The sequence below is a fragment of the Misgurnus anguillicaudatus genome, chromosome 21, assembly GCF_027580225.2.
Source record: "Misgurnus anguillicaudatus chromosome 21, ASM2758022v2, whole genome shotgun sequence".
NCBI lineage: Eukaryota > Metazoa > Chordata > Actinopteri > Cypriniformes > Cobitidae > Misgurnus > Misgurnus anguillicaudatus.
Window position 1 is genome coordinate 8,502,501 of NC_073357.2, and position 12,500 is coordinate 8,515,000.

The window sequence follows — 12,500 nt, forward strand, 5'->3', positions numbered from 1 at the left end:
AATCGAGTGAGCGCTCGCTTACGGCCACACCACCCTGAGCACGCCCGCTCTCGTCTGATCTCGGAAGCCAAGCAGGGTCGGGCCTGGTTAGTACTTGGATGGGAGACCGCCTGGGAATACCAGGTGCTGTAAGCATTTAATTAATTATTTAATTATTTATTCATATAATTTTTTCCAGAAATGCATCCTTTCTGTAAGCGTTCGGCGATGGCATGGCGTTGCCACATTAGTCTTAAAGTGGCTCTCGAATCGAGTCAGTGCTCGCTTACGGCCACACCACCCTGAGCACGCCCGCTCTCGTCTGATCTCGGAAGCCAAGCAGGGTCGGGCCTGGTTAGTACTTGGATGGGAGTCCGCCTGGGAATACCATGTGCTGTAAGCATTTAATTCTTTATTTAATTAATTATTTAATTATTTATTCATATAATTTTTTTCCAGAAATGCATCCTTTCTGTAAGCGTTCGCCGATGGCATGGCGTTGCCACATTAGTCTTGAAGTGGCTCTCGAATCGAGTCAGAACTCGCTTACGGCCACACCACCCTGAGCACGCCCGCTCTCGTCTGATCTCAGAAGCCAAGCAGGGTCGGGCCTGGTTAGTACTTGGATGGGAGACCGCCTGGGAATACCAGGTGCTGTAAGCATTTAATTCTTTATTTAATTAATTATTTAATTATTTATTCATATAATTTTTTTCCAGAAATGCATCCTTTCTGTAAGCGTTCGCCGATGGCATGGCGTTGCCACATTAGTCTTAAAGTGGCTCTCGAATCGAGTCAGCGCTCGCTTACGGCCACACCACCCTGAGCACGCCCGCTCTAGTCTGATCTCGGAAGCCAAGCAGGGTCGGGCCTGGTTAGTACTTGGATGGGAGACCGCCTGGGAATACCAGGTGCTGTAAGCTTTTAATTAATTATTTAATTAATTATTCATATAATTTTTTTCCAGAAATGCATCCTTTCTGTAAGCGTTCGCCGATGGCATGGGGTTGCCACATTAGTCTTGAAGTGGCTCTCGAATCGAGTCAGCGCTCGCTTACGGCCACACCACCCTGAGCACGCCCGCTCTCGTCTGATCTCAGAAGCCAAGCAGGGTCGGGCCTGGTAAGTACTTGGATGGGAGACCGCCTGGGAATACCAGGTGCTGTAAGCATTTAATTCTTTATTTAATTAATTATTTAATTATGTTTTCAGATAATTTTTTTCCAGAAATGCATCCTTTCTGTAAGCGTTCGCCGATGGCATGGCGTTGCCACATTAGTCTTGAAGTGGCTGTCGAAATCGAGTCAGAACTCGCTTACGGCCACACCACCCTGAGCACGCCCGCTCTCGTCTGATCTCGGAAGCCAAGCAGGGTCGGTCCTGGTTAGTACTTGGATGGGAGACCGCCTGGGAATACCAGGTGCTGTAAGCATTTAATTCTTTATTGAATTAATTATTTAATTATTTATTCATATAATTTTTTTCCAGAAATGCATCCTTTCTGTAAGCGTTCGCCGATGGCATGGCGTTGCCACATTAGTCTTGAAGTGGCTCTCGAATCGAGTCAGCGCTCGCTTACGGCCACACCACCCTGAGCACGCCCGCTCTCGTCTGATCTCGGAAGCCAAGCAGGGTCGGGCCTGGTTAGTACTTGGATGGGAGACCGCCTGGGAATACCAGGTGCTGTAAGCATTTAATTCTTTATTTAATTAATTATTTAATTATTTATTCATATAATTTTTTTCCAGAAATGCATCCTTTCTGTAAGCGTTCGCCGATGGCATGGCGTTGCCACATTAGTCTTGAAGTGGCTGTCGAATCGAGTCAGAACTCGCTTACGGCCACACCACCCTGAGCACGCCCGCTCTCGTCTGATCTCGGAAGCCAAGCAGGGTCGGGCCTGGTTAGTACTTGGATGGGAGACCGCCTGGGAATACCAGGTGCTGTAAGCATTTAATTCTTTATTGAATTAATTATTTAATTATTTATTCATATAATTTTTTTCCAGAAATGCATCCTTTCTGTAAGCGTTCGCCGATGGCATGGCGTTGCCACATTAGTCTTGAAGTGGCTCTCGAATCGTGTCAGCGCTCGCTTACGGCCACACCACCCTGAGCACGCCCGCTCTCGTCTGATCTCGGAAGCCAAGCAGGGTCGGGCCTGGTTAGTACTTGGATGGGAGACCGCCTGGGAATACCAGGTGCTGTAAGCATTTAATTCTTTATTGAATTAATTATTTAATTATTTATTCATATAATTTTTTTCCAGAAATGCATCCTTTCTGTAAGCGTTCGCCGATGGCATGGCGTTGCCACATTAGTCTTGAAGTGGCTCTCGAATCGAGGCAGCGCTCGCTTACGGCCACACCACCCTGAGCACGCCCGCTCTCGTCTGATCTCGGAAGCCAAGCAGGGTCGGGCCTGGTCAGTACTTGGATGGGAGACCGCCTGGGAATACCAGGTGCTGTAAGCATTTAATTAATAATTTAATTATTTATTCATATAATTTTTTTCCAGAAATGCATCCTGTCTGTAAGCGTTCGCCGATGGCATGGCGTTGCCACATTAGTCTTGAAGTGGCTCTCGAATCGAGTCAGCGCTCGCTTACGGCCACACCACCCTGAGCACGCCCGCTCTCGTCTGATCTCAGAAGCCAAGCAGGGTCGGGCCTGGTTAGTACTTGGATGGGAGACCGCCTGGGAATACCAGGTGCTGTAAGCATTTAATTCTTTATTTAATTAATTATTTAATCATGTTTTCAGATAATTTTTTTCCAGAAATGCATCCTTTCTGTAAGCGTTCGCCGATGGCATGGCGTTGCCACATTAGTCTTGAAATTGCTCTCGAATCAAGTCAGCGCTCGCTTACGGCCACACCACCCTGAGCACGCCCGTTCTCGTCTGATCTCGGAAGCCAAGCAGGGTCGGGCCTGGTTAGTACTTGGATGGGAGACCGCCTGGGAATACCAGGTGCTGTAAGCGTTTAATTCTTTATTTAATTATTTATTCATATAATTTTTTTCCAGAAATGCATCCTTTCTGTAAGCGTTCACCGATGGCATGGCGTTGCCACATTAGTCTTGAAGTGGCTCTCGAATCGAGTCAGCGCTCGCTTACGGCCACACCACCCTGAGCACGCCCGCTCTTGTCTGATCTCGGAAGCCAAGCAGGGTCGGGCCTGGTTAGTACTTGGATGGGAGACCGCCTGGGAATACCAGGTGCTGTAAGCATTTAATTCTTTATTTAATTAATTATTTAATTATTTATTCATATAATTTTTTTCCAGAAATGCATCCTTTCTGTAAGCGTTCGCCGATGGCATGGCGTTGCCACATTAGTCTTGAAGTGGCTCTCGAATCGAGTCAGCGCTCGCTTACGGCCACACCACCCTGAGCACGCCTGCTCTCGTCTGATCTCAGAAGCCAAGCAGGGTCGGGCCTGGTTAGTACTTGGATGGGAGACCGCCTGGGAATACCAGGTGCTGTAAGCATTTAATTCTTTATTTAATTACTTATTTAATTATGTTTTCAGATAATTTTTTTCCAGAAATGCATCCTTTCTGTAAGTGTTCGCCGATGGCATGGCGTTGCCACATTAGTCTTGAAATTGCTCTCGAATCAAGTCAGCACTCGCTTACGGCCACACCACCCTGAGCACGCCCGTTCTCGTCTGATCTCGGAAGCCAAGCAGGGTCGGGCCTGGTTAGTACTTGGATGGGAGACCGCCTGGGAATACCAGGTGCTGTAAGCATTTAATTCTTTATTTAATTAATTATTTAATTATTTATTCATATAATTTTTTTCCAGAAATGCATCCTTTCTGTAAGCGTTCGCCGATGGCATGGCGTTGCCACATTAGTCTTGAAGTGGCTGTCGAATCGAGTCAGAACTCGCTTACGGCCACACCACCCTGAGCACGCCCGCTCTCGTCTGATCTCGGAAGCCAAGCAGGGTCGGGCCTGGTTAGTACTTGGATGGGAGACCGCCTGGGAATACCAGGTGCTGTAAGCATTTAATTCTTTATTTAATTAATTATTTAATTATGTTTTCAGATAATTTTTTTCCAGAAATGCATCCTTTCTGTAAGCGTTCGCCGATGGCATGGCGTTGCCACATTAGTCTTGAAGTGGCTGTCGAATCGAGTCAGAGCTCGCTTACGGCCACAGCACCCTGAGCACGCCCGCTGTCGTCTGATCTCGGAAGCCAAGCAGGGTCGGGCCTGGTTAGTACTTGGATGGGAGACCGCCTGGGAATACCAGGTGCTGTAAGCATTTAATTCTTTATTGAATTAATTATTTAATTATTTATTCATATAATGTTTTTTTCCAGAAATGCATCCTTTCTGTAAGCGTTCGCCGATGGCATGGCGTTGCCACATTAGTCTTGAAGTGGCTCTCGAATCGAGTCAGCGCTCGCTTACGGCCACACCACCCTGAGCGCGCCCGCTCTCGTCTGATCTCGGAAGCCAAGCAGGGTCGGGCCTGGTTAGTACTTGGATGGGAGACCGCCTGGGAATACCAGGTGCTGTAAGCATTTAATTCTTTAATTAATTAATTATTTAATTATTTATTCATATAATTTTTTTCCAGAAATGCATCCTTTCTGTAAGCGTTCGCCGATGGCATGGCGTTGCCACATTAGTCTTGAAGTGGCTCTCGAATCGAGTGAGCGCTCGCTTACGGCCACACCACCCTGAGCACGCCCGCTCTCGTCTGATCTCGGAAGCCAAGCAGGGTCGGGCCTGGTTAGTACTTGGATGGGAGACCGCCTGGGAATACCAGGTGCTGTAAGCATTTAATTCTTTATTTATTTAATTATTTATTCATATAATTTTTTTCCAGAAATGCATCCTTTCTGTAAGCGTTCGCCGATGGCATGGCGTTGCCACATTAGTCTTGAAGTGGCTCTCGAATCGAGTTAGAACTCGCTTACGGCCACACCACCCTGAGCACGCCCGCTCTCGTCTGATCTCGGAAGCCAAGCAGGGTCGGGCCTGGTTAGTACTTGGATGGGAGACCGCCTGGGAATACCAGGTGCTGTAAGCATTTAATTCTTTATTTAATTAATTATTTAGTTATGTTTTCAGATAATTTTTTTCCAGAAATGCATCCTTTCTGTAAGCGTTCGCCGATGGCATGGCGTTGCCACATTAGTCTTGAAGTGGCTCTCGAATCGAGTCAGCGCTCGCTTACGGCCACACCACCCTGAGCACGCCCGCTCTCGTCTGATCTCAGAAGCCAAGCAGGGTCGGGCCTGGTTAGTACTTGAATGGGAGACCGCCTGGGAATACCAGGTGCTGTAAGCATTTAATTCTTTAATTAATTAATTATTTAATTATTTATTCATATAATTTTTTTCCAGAAATGCATCCTTTCTGTAAGCGTTCGCCGATGGCATGGCGTTGCCACATTAGTCTTGAAGTGGCTCTCGAATCGAGTGAGCACTCGCTTACGGCCACACCACCCTGAGCACGCCCGCTCTCGTCTGATCTCGGAAGCCAAGCAGGGTCGGGCCTGGTTAGTACTTGGATGGGAGACCGCCTGGGAATACCAGGTGCTGTAAGCATTTAATTAATTATTTAATTATTTATTCATATAATTTTTTCCAGAAATGCATCCTTTCTGTAAGCGTTCGGCGATGGCATGGCGTTGCCACATTAGTCTTAAAGTGGCTCTCGAATCGAGTCAGTGCTCGCTTACGGCCACACCACCCTGAGCACGCCCGCTCTCGTCTGATCTCGGAAGCCAAGCAGGGTCGGGCCTGGTTAGTACTTGGATGGGAGTCCGCCTGGGAATACCATGTGCTGTAAGCATTTAATTCTTTATTTAATTAATTATTTAATTATTTATTCATATAATTTTTTTCCAGAAATGCATCCTTTCTGTAAGCGTTCGCCGATGGCATGGCGTTGCCACATTAGTCTTGAAGTGGCTCTCGAATCGAGTCAGAACTCGCTTACGGCCACACCACCCTGAGCACGCCCGCTCTCGTCTGATCTCGGAAGCCAAGCAGGGTCGGGCCTGGTTAGTACTTGGATGGGAGACCTCCTGGGAATACCAGGTGCTGTAAGCATTTAATTCTTTATTTAATTAATTATTTAATTATGTTTTCAGATAATTTTTTTCCAGAAATGCATCCTTTCTGTAAGCGTTCGCCGATGGCATGGCGTTGCCACATTAGTCTTGAAGTGGCTCTCGAATCGAGTCAGCGCTCGCTTACGGCCACACCACCCTGAGCACGCCCGCTCTCGTCTGATCTCAGAAGCCAAGCAGGGTCGGGCCTGGTTAGTACTTGGATGGGAGACCGCCTGGGAATACCAGGTGCTGTAAGCATTTAATTCTTTATTTAATTAATTATTTAATTATTTATTCATATAATTTTTTTCCAGAAATGCATCCTTTCTGTAAGCGTTCGCCGATGGCATGGCGTTGCCACATTAGTCTTAAAGTGGCTCTCGAATCGAGTCAGCGCTCGCTTACGGCCACACCACCCTGAGCACGCCCGCTCTAGTCTGATCTCGGAAGCCAAGCAGGGTCGGGCCTGGTTTGTACTTGGATGGGAGACCGCCTGGGAATACCAGGTGCTGTAAGCTTTTAATTAATTATTTAATTAATTATTCATATAATTTTTTTCCAGAAATGCATCCTTTCTGTAAGCGTTCGCCGATGGCATGGGGTTGCCACATTAGTCTTGAAGTGGCTCTCGAATCGAGTCTGCGCTCGCTTACGGCCACACCACCCTGAGCACGCCCGCTCTCGTCTGATCTCAGAAGCCAAGCAGGGTCGGGCCTGGTAAGTACTTGGATGGGAGACCGCCTGGGAATACCAGGTGCTGTAAGCATTTAATTCTTTATTTAATTAATTATTTAATTATGTTTTCAGATAATTTTTTTCCAGAAATGCATCCTTTCTGTAAGCGTTCGCCGATGGCATGGCGTTGCCACATTAGTCTTGAAGTGGCTGTCGAAATCGAGTCAGAACTCGCTTACGGCCACACCACCCTGAGCACGCCCGCTCTCGTCTGATCTCGGAAGCCAAGCAGGGTCGGTCCTGGTTAGTACTTGGATGGGAGACCGCCTGGGAATACCAGGTGCTGTAAGCATTTAATTCTTTATTGAATTAATTATTTAATTATTTATTCATATAATTTTTTTCCAGAAATGCATCCTTTCTGTAAGCGTTCGCCGATGGCATGGCGTTGCCACATTAGTCTTGAAGTGGCTCTCGAATCGAGTCAGCGCTCGCTTACGGCCACACCACCCTGAGCACGCCCGCTCTCGTCTGATCTCGGAAGCCAAGCAGGGTCGGGCCTGGTTAGTACTTGGATGGGAGACCGCCTGGGAATACCAGGTGCTGTAAGCATTTAATTTTTTATTTAATTAATTATTTAATTATTTATTCATATAATTTTTTTCCAGAAAAGCATCCTTTCTATAAGCGTTCGCCGATGGCATGGCGTTGCCACATTAGTCTTGAGGTGGCTCTCGAATCGAGTCAGCGCTCGCTTACGGCCACACCACCCTGAGAGCGCTAGAGAGCACACAGGAAGTGAGTTGGCATTAGTTTGGTGAGAGAGGCTCACCACATGGTTTTGATTTATTTTTTGTTTTGTTTAAAAGTTTTTTCATTTTAATATTATATAAGTTAATTTTGAATATTATTTCAAAGTGCTCCCCAACAGTGTAAACTGTTTGGGGAGCCACTTGTTTAAAAACAAAAAAGTAGAAGAAACATGGCGGACGATGAAAGAAAGGAAACACAACGAGACAAAGACACTGAAACAAAACAGAAGATGGATGTTAATGGAAAAAAGAATGACCGGAACAAAAGAACCTATGCAAAAGAAGCAACTATTATTGTGGATTTAAAAGAAGTGATTGATGGAAAAGCAGAGGATGTGATAAAAGCTGTGACAGACAAGATTGGAGCAGGAAAATTAATAGCGGTAAGACCCAGAGCAGGAAAAGAATATGAACTTACTTTAGTAAATGAAGAATCATGTGAAGATCTTCTGGATGGATTAATTGTCAAAAATCAGAGTTGTGAAGTAAGAACTTTAGAAACAAGAGAATGTATTGTTTCATTTATGCACCTGCCGGCTTATTTGAACAATGAACAGATTTTGCATAAACTTTACCAATGGCGTGTGATACCAGTGACAGATATAAAAAGAAGATATTATCCGGGAACAGATATTGCAGATGGTACAAGATATCTTAAAGTAAGATTTCCTAAAGACGTGGCTTCCCTGCCCTACAGCACGAAATTTGAGACGGCGGAAGGAGCACAATATTTCCGGATTATGCACAATCGTCAGATGAAAATCTGTCGACTCTGCATGGATCCGGGACATATACTCAAGGACTGTCCAAATTTTACATGTCGTGAATGTGAGGAGCAGGGCCATTATGCTAGGAATTGTACTGCTGTTAAATGCCCGGATTGCAACAGAGCCTTGGTAAAATGCGAATGCTGGATGGAAAATAATACTGTTGCAGAAAATCAAGAAGAGTCTCAGGAGCTATCGGATGAGGAAGAGGAATCACAAGATAAAATGGATAAGATGGACTTTATAAATGTTGCTCCAACTGAAAGAACGGAAAAAAACACAGAACCAAAGGATGTACTAAGCAGTGAGGAAGTAATTGAATTGGACAAGAGAGGAAATGTTGAAGAAGGTGCATGCATGATTTCAGAGGTACCCGAAACACAACTGGATCAGCTGGAAAAAGATGATGAAAATCTGAAGGAACAGAGTGATACATGGACACCTTTGGTAATATCTAAGACAGAGATGGACAAAATAGAAAGGATGGAGCAGGAAAATCTCAATGAGGATCATTCACTTACAAAAGAGATGCTGCATAGAAGAAGATCCATAAAGGTGATTCCGAACTTTAAAATTGCTAAAAAGAAAAGAGTGAGTAGAAAACTTGAACATATGAGAGGCATGCAAGATGACTTAATGGAACCTGAAAGTACTGACTAATAGGACTGATATTTAATATATTATATATGTGTATGTTTTGGCGACTGGTTTCAATTAATGTTAGAGGTTTATTGAGTATTGATAAATTTGAAAAGGTCAAAGAACTGTGTAAAAAACAAAATATCATTTTTATACAAGAAACAAACTGGAATGATGAAATAATAGAGGTTTTTCAGAAAAAGTGGCACGGTGAAATATTTTATAATAATGGTGATGGTAAAATGGGGAGAGGGGTAGCAATTTTAGTCAAGAAAGAAATGAGTAGCAGTATTGAAGAATTATATAAAGATGAAGAAGGAAAATGTTTAGCTATAAAGATAAAAAATGAAGGGAAAAGTATAACTCTATGTAATGTGCATGCTCCAGTTGTGGAGAAAGAAAAAAGGTTTTTTTTTTGCAAAGATTGCAAGTTTAATGTACTCATGGGAAAATGCAATATTAATTGGTGATTTCAATACAGTTTTTAATAGAATTGATTTAGCGGATGGTATGGTATTTAAGAGTGACAGTGGAAGAAAAGAATTAGAGAAACTAATAGAAAACAATAATTTAGTAGACATATGGAGAGAAAGAAATGAAGGGAAAAAACAATACTCTAGAAGACAAATAGTAGATAATTTTTTAAAACAAAGTAGAATTGATTTTATATTATGTAAAAGAGAACTGGGGGATTTTATACATAGTATTTATTATAAGGAAACTGCTTTAAGCGATCATGATTTCCTGCTTATGAATATAGATTTTAATGAAGTTGAAAGAGGTAAAGGAGTATGGGTTTTAAATGCAGAGATTTTAAAACAGGAATCATACAAAAAAGCAATAGAAAATATAATAGCTAATGAGAAACAAGATAAGATGTCTCGGGAAGATATACGAATATGGTGGGATAATACAAAATATGAAATAAAGAAATATACTATTAAAATCAGTAAACTAATACAAAAGGCTAAGAGAAGTAAGGAAGAAGAGGTAAGAAAAGATCTAAATGGAGAATTAAATAAAGAAAATGGAGATATTGAGAAAATATTGAATTTAGAGGAAATGTTGAGAGATATAGAAGAGCGAAAATGTAGAGGGGCTAAGATAAGAAGTAAAGCAAAATATCTGGTGGAAGGAGAGAAGTGCACAAAATTCTTTTTTAATCTAGAGAAAAGTAAAGGTAGTGGAGAGACAATAAAAGAAATAAGAGGAAAGAATGGTGATAAAATAATAGAAACACAGGGAATATTAAAGGAAGTCAGAGAATATTATGAAGAACTTTTTAAAAAAGGTCAAATAAACAAAAAAGAAGGTGAATTTTTATTGGAACAGATTGAGAAAAGTGTGTGTGAAGAAGATAAAATAATGTGCGATGAGGAGATAAAGTTAGATGAAATAAAAGAGGCAATAATGCAATTAAACAATGGGAAAAGTCCAGGCTTAGATGGGTTAACAGCTGAATTTTACAAAGCTTTTAAGGATGTTTTATCGCCAATTTTAAAGGAAATTTTTGAAGAGATTTTTAACAAAAAGGAAGCAACACAGCTAATGAGAATGGGTTTAGTGAAATTGATATACAAGAAAAAAGGTGGGAAAGATGTTTTAAGCAATTACAGACCCCTGACGATGTTAAACACAGATTTTAAAATTTTAGCAAAGGTTTTAGCAAACAGATTGAAAATGGTTTTACCAAGAATAATCAAAACAAATCAAGCATACGGTGTTAAGGGCAAAGATATTACAGACACAATAAGGAATATAAGAGATGTTATTCAATATATGAAAGTAGAAAAGAAAGATGGTTACGTAATAAGTGTGGATTTTGAAAAAGCTTTTGACAGAGTGGAGCATGAGTTTTTATTTAGTGTTTTAAAAATGTTTGGTTTTGGTGAAAAGTTTTTAAAGTGGATAAAGTGTTTATATACAGGAACATTAAGTTGTATCAAATGTAATGGTTTTATCACTGAATGTTTTAACATAACAAGGTCAATCAAACAAGGATGTCCGCTCTCAGCAATGCTTTACAGTCTAGTAACTGAAGCACTGGGGATAGCGATAATGAGAGAAAAAGAAATACATGGAATTAAATTAAAACAAGGAGAAGAGGGACAGAAAATTTACCAATATGCTGATGATACAACACTTATCTTAAAGGACATGGAAAGTATAACGAAAGCAATGGAAATTATCAGAAAATATTGTGAAGGATCAGGGGCAAAGGTTAACATGGAAAAAACTGTAGTAATGAGAGTGGGAAGTGCAAAAGTTTTACCAGAAAACTTTACTTTCAAAAGTCAACAAGAAATGAAAATTTTAGGAATAAGAATAGGAGAAAACGAAAAGAGAGCCAAAGAATTAATGTGGGATGAAGTTATAGGAGGTATGGAAAGAAGGTTGGAATGGTGGAAACAAAGGAGACTGAATTTAATTGGAAAAGTTTTAATTGTGAATACACTCATGTTGTCTAAATTGTGGTATGTTTTAGGGGTAGTCCCAATGGACAAATGGCATGTACAAAGAGTTAAAAAATGTGTAACTGATTTTATCTGGGAAGGAAAACCACCGAGAATAGGATACAATACGCTAATAGGTGCAAAGGAGGATGGAGGTTTAGAACTAATAGATCCAGAAATCAGGAAGAAAAGCATGAGAGTGAAAGTTGTGAAAAAAATTTTAAATGAAGATTTTAAAGCAGAATGGAAAGTAGTGATGGGATATTTTCTAAAGAAATGTGGAGGTTGTAATATGAACGAGGGTATTTTATGGATGAAATTAAAACCTAATATGATCACTGGAATTTCTGAGTTTTATAAAGAGGTTTTAGAAGCATGGGGAGAGTTTTTATCTTTTGTGAAAATACAGCCTGAAGGAAGAGAAACGCTTTTAAATCAACCATTGTTCTTAAATCCAAATATTTTAGCACAAGGAAAAGAATTGTTTTATACACACTGGTTAAAAGGAGGAATATGTAAAGTTAAAGATGTTTTATATGAATACATAGAAGGTTTTGTACCAAAGCAAGTAATAATAGATGCTATGGATGAAATTGGAGAAGATTTTGAGAAAGAGATATTAGAAAGACAATTCGACACAGTCAAAAGTGCAATACCAAAAGGATGGATAAAGAAAATTAAGGAGAACGATGAAGGAAATGAGAATGTGAACGTTTTTTTAAATGACAAAAATGTACAAGAATGTGTTCTTAAAACGTTTTATGTTTGTTTTAGAGAGAAAACATACAAAAGACCAGTAGCAGAAAAGTTTTGGCAAAAGATTTTTGTGGATTTTGATGTGGAAACAATGTGGAAAAATTTAAAGTGGAAATATTTGGATACAAAATTAGAATGCATGGATTATTTTATAAGACAGAATGTGATTTTTACAGAGACCAAGCTGGCACAAATAGGAAGCAGTGAAAATGCAATGTGTAAGGTATGTGAGAAAGAGAATGAAAGCATTATGCACCTGTTTTTAAAGTGTCCTAAATTAACAGTTTTTATGGTTAAGTTGAAAAGTGTTGTACAGCAAATGATTGAAAACAGAACAGAGGACATTGA

General features: G+C 41.2%; 24 non-coding genes and 5 pseudogenes across 24 annotated transcripts; all 29 read left to right on the forward strand.

Moving 5' to 3' along the window:
- The first annotated feature begins 16 nt into the window (after positions 1-16).
- LOC129416765 (5S ribosomal RNA) lies at positions 17-135 on the forward strand. The gene has a single exon (XR_008635516.2). It is a non-coding gene; the product is annotated as a 5S ribosomal RNA (ribosomal RNA).
- Positions 136-263: 128 nt separating this feature from the next.
- Positions 264-382, forward strand: LOC129419906 (5S ribosomal RNA; annotated as a pseudogene).
- Positions 383-523: 141 nt separating this feature from the next.
- On the forward strand, positions 524-642 carry LOC129419917 (5S ribosomal RNA). The gene has a single exon (XR_008636753.2). It is a non-coding gene; the product is annotated as a 5S ribosomal RNA (ribosomal RNA).
- A 141-nt stretch (positions 643-783) lies between these two features.
- On the forward strand, positions 784-902 carry LOC141358388 (5S ribosomal RNA). The gene has a single exon (XR_012364883.1). It is a non-coding gene; the product is annotated as a 5S ribosomal RNA (ribosomal RNA).
- Positions 903-1,031: 129 nt separating this feature from the next.
- LOC141353555 (5S ribosomal RNA) lies at positions 1,032-1,150 on the forward strand. The gene has a single exon (XR_012360651.1). It is a non-coding gene; the product is annotated as a 5S ribosomal RNA (ribosomal RNA).
- A 142-nt stretch (positions 1,151-1,292) lies between these two features.
- Positions 1,293-1,411, forward strand: LOC129417061 (5S ribosomal RNA). The gene has a single exon (XR_012364686.1). It is a non-coding gene; the product is annotated as a 5S ribosomal RNA (ribosomal RNA).
- Positions 1,412-1,552: 141 nt separating this feature from the next.
- LOC129416501 (5S ribosomal RNA) lies at positions 1,553-1,671 on the forward strand. The gene has a single exon (XR_008635405.2). It is a non-coding gene; the product is annotated as a 5S ribosomal RNA (ribosomal RNA).
- A 141-nt stretch (positions 1,672-1,812) lies between these two features.
- On the forward strand, positions 1,813-1,931 carry LOC129416071 (5S ribosomal RNA). Its single transcript, XR_008635156.2, has one exon. It is a non-coding gene; the product is annotated as a 5S ribosomal RNA (ribosomal RNA).
- Positions 1,932-2,072: 141 nt separating this feature from the next.
- LOC141356362 (5S ribosomal RNA) lies at positions 2,073-2,191 on the forward strand. Its single transcript, XR_012362821.1, has one exon. It is a non-coding gene; the product is annotated as a 5S ribosomal RNA (ribosomal RNA).
- A 141-nt stretch (positions 2,192-2,332) lies between these two features.
- On the forward strand, positions 2,333-2,451 carry LOC129415626 (5S ribosomal RNA). Its single transcript, XR_008634921.2, has one exon. It is a non-coding gene; the product is annotated as a 5S ribosomal RNA (ribosomal RNA).
- A 129-nt stretch (positions 2,452-2,580) lies between these two features.
- On the forward strand, positions 2,581-2,699 carry LOC129416422 (5S ribosomal RNA). The gene has a single exon (XR_008635352.2). It is a non-coding gene; the product is annotated as a 5S ribosomal RNA (ribosomal RNA).
- A 141-nt stretch (positions 2,700-2,840) lies between these two features.
- LOC129416703 (5S ribosomal RNA) lies at positions 2,841-2,959 on the forward strand. Its single transcript, XR_008635496.2, has one exon. It is a non-coding gene; the product is annotated as a 5S ribosomal RNA (ribosomal RNA).
- Positions 2,960-3,088: 129 nt separating this feature from the next.
- LOC141358307 (5S ribosomal RNA) lies at positions 3,089-3,207 on the forward strand. The gene has a single exon (XR_012364800.1). It is a non-coding gene; the product is annotated as a 5S ribosomal RNA (ribosomal RNA).
- A 141-nt stretch (positions 3,208-3,348) lies between these two features.
- LOC141357029 (5S ribosomal RNA) lies at positions 3,349-3,467 on the forward strand. The gene has a single exon (XR_012363501.1). It is a non-coding gene; the product is annotated as a 5S ribosomal RNA (ribosomal RNA).
- A 141-nt stretch (positions 3,468-3,608) lies between these two features.
- On the forward strand, positions 3,609-3,727 carry LOC141354623 (5S ribosomal RNA). Its single transcript, XR_012361052.1, has one exon. It is a non-coding gene; the product is annotated as a 5S ribosomal RNA (ribosomal RNA).
- Positions 3,728-3,868: 141 nt separating this feature from the next.
- LOC141356373 (5S ribosomal RNA) lies at positions 3,869-3,987 on the forward strand. The gene has a single exon (XR_012362832.1). It is a non-coding gene; the product is annotated as a 5S ribosomal RNA (ribosomal RNA).
- Positions 3,988-4,128: 141 nt separating this feature from the next.
- Positions 4,129-4,247, forward strand: LOC141354253 (5S ribosomal RNA; annotated as a pseudogene).
- Positions 4,248-4,390: 143 nt separating this feature from the next.
- On the forward strand, positions 4,391-4,509 carry LOC141354779 (5S ribosomal RNA). Its single transcript, XR_012361211.1, has one exon. It is a non-coding gene; the product is annotated as a 5S ribosomal RNA (ribosomal RNA).
- A 141-nt stretch (positions 4,510-4,650) lies between these two features.
- On the forward strand, positions 4,651-4,769 carry LOC141356385 (5S ribosomal RNA). Its single transcript, XR_012362844.1, has one exon. It is a non-coding gene; the product is annotated as a 5S ribosomal RNA (ribosomal RNA).
- A 133-nt stretch (positions 4,770-4,902) lies between these two features.
- On the forward strand, positions 4,903-5,021 carry LOC141356396 (5S ribosomal RNA). The gene has a single exon (XR_012362855.1). It is a non-coding gene; the product is annotated as a 5S ribosomal RNA (ribosomal RNA).
- A 141-nt stretch (positions 5,022-5,162) lies between these two features.
- Positions 5,163-5,281, forward strand: LOC141353696 (5S ribosomal RNA; annotated as a pseudogene).
- Positions 5,282-5,422: 141 nt separating this feature from the next.
- Positions 5,423-5,541, forward strand: LOC141356407 (5S ribosomal RNA). Its single transcript, XR_012362867.1, has one exon. It is a non-coding gene; the product is annotated as a 5S ribosomal RNA (ribosomal RNA).
- Positions 5,542-5,669: 128 nt separating this feature from the next.
- LOC129416209 (5S ribosomal RNA) lies at positions 5,670-5,788 on the forward strand (annotated as a pseudogene).
- A 141-nt stretch (positions 5,789-5,929) lies between these two features.
- On the forward strand, positions 5,930-6,048 carry LOC129416696 (5S ribosomal RNA). The gene has a single exon (XR_008635495.2). It is a non-coding gene; the product is annotated as a 5S ribosomal RNA (ribosomal RNA).
- Positions 6,049-6,189: 141 nt separating this feature from the next.
- Positions 6,190-6,308, forward strand: LOC141358465 (5S ribosomal RNA). The gene has a single exon (XR_012364960.1). It is a non-coding gene; the product is annotated as a 5S ribosomal RNA (ribosomal RNA).
- Positions 6,309-6,449: 141 nt separating this feature from the next.
- Positions 6,450-6,568, forward strand: LOC129416214 (5S ribosomal RNA; annotated as a pseudogene).
- Positions 6,569-6,697: 129 nt separating this feature from the next.
- LOC141353556 (5S ribosomal RNA) lies at positions 6,698-6,816 on the forward strand. The gene has a single exon (XR_012360652.1). It is a non-coding gene; the product is annotated as a 5S ribosomal RNA (ribosomal RNA).
- A 142-nt stretch (positions 6,817-6,958) lies between these two features.
- LOC129414646 (5S ribosomal RNA) lies at positions 6,959-7,077 on the forward strand. Its single transcript, XR_008634484.2, has one exon. It is a non-coding gene; the product is annotated as a 5S ribosomal RNA (ribosomal RNA).
- A 141-nt stretch (positions 7,078-7,218) lies between these two features.
- Positions 7,219-7,337, forward strand: LOC129417188 (5S ribosomal RNA). The gene has a single exon (XR_012362878.1). It is a non-coding gene; the product is annotated as a 5S ribosomal RNA (ribosomal RNA).
- The last annotated feature ends 5,163 nt before the right edge of the window (positions 7,338-12,500 follow it).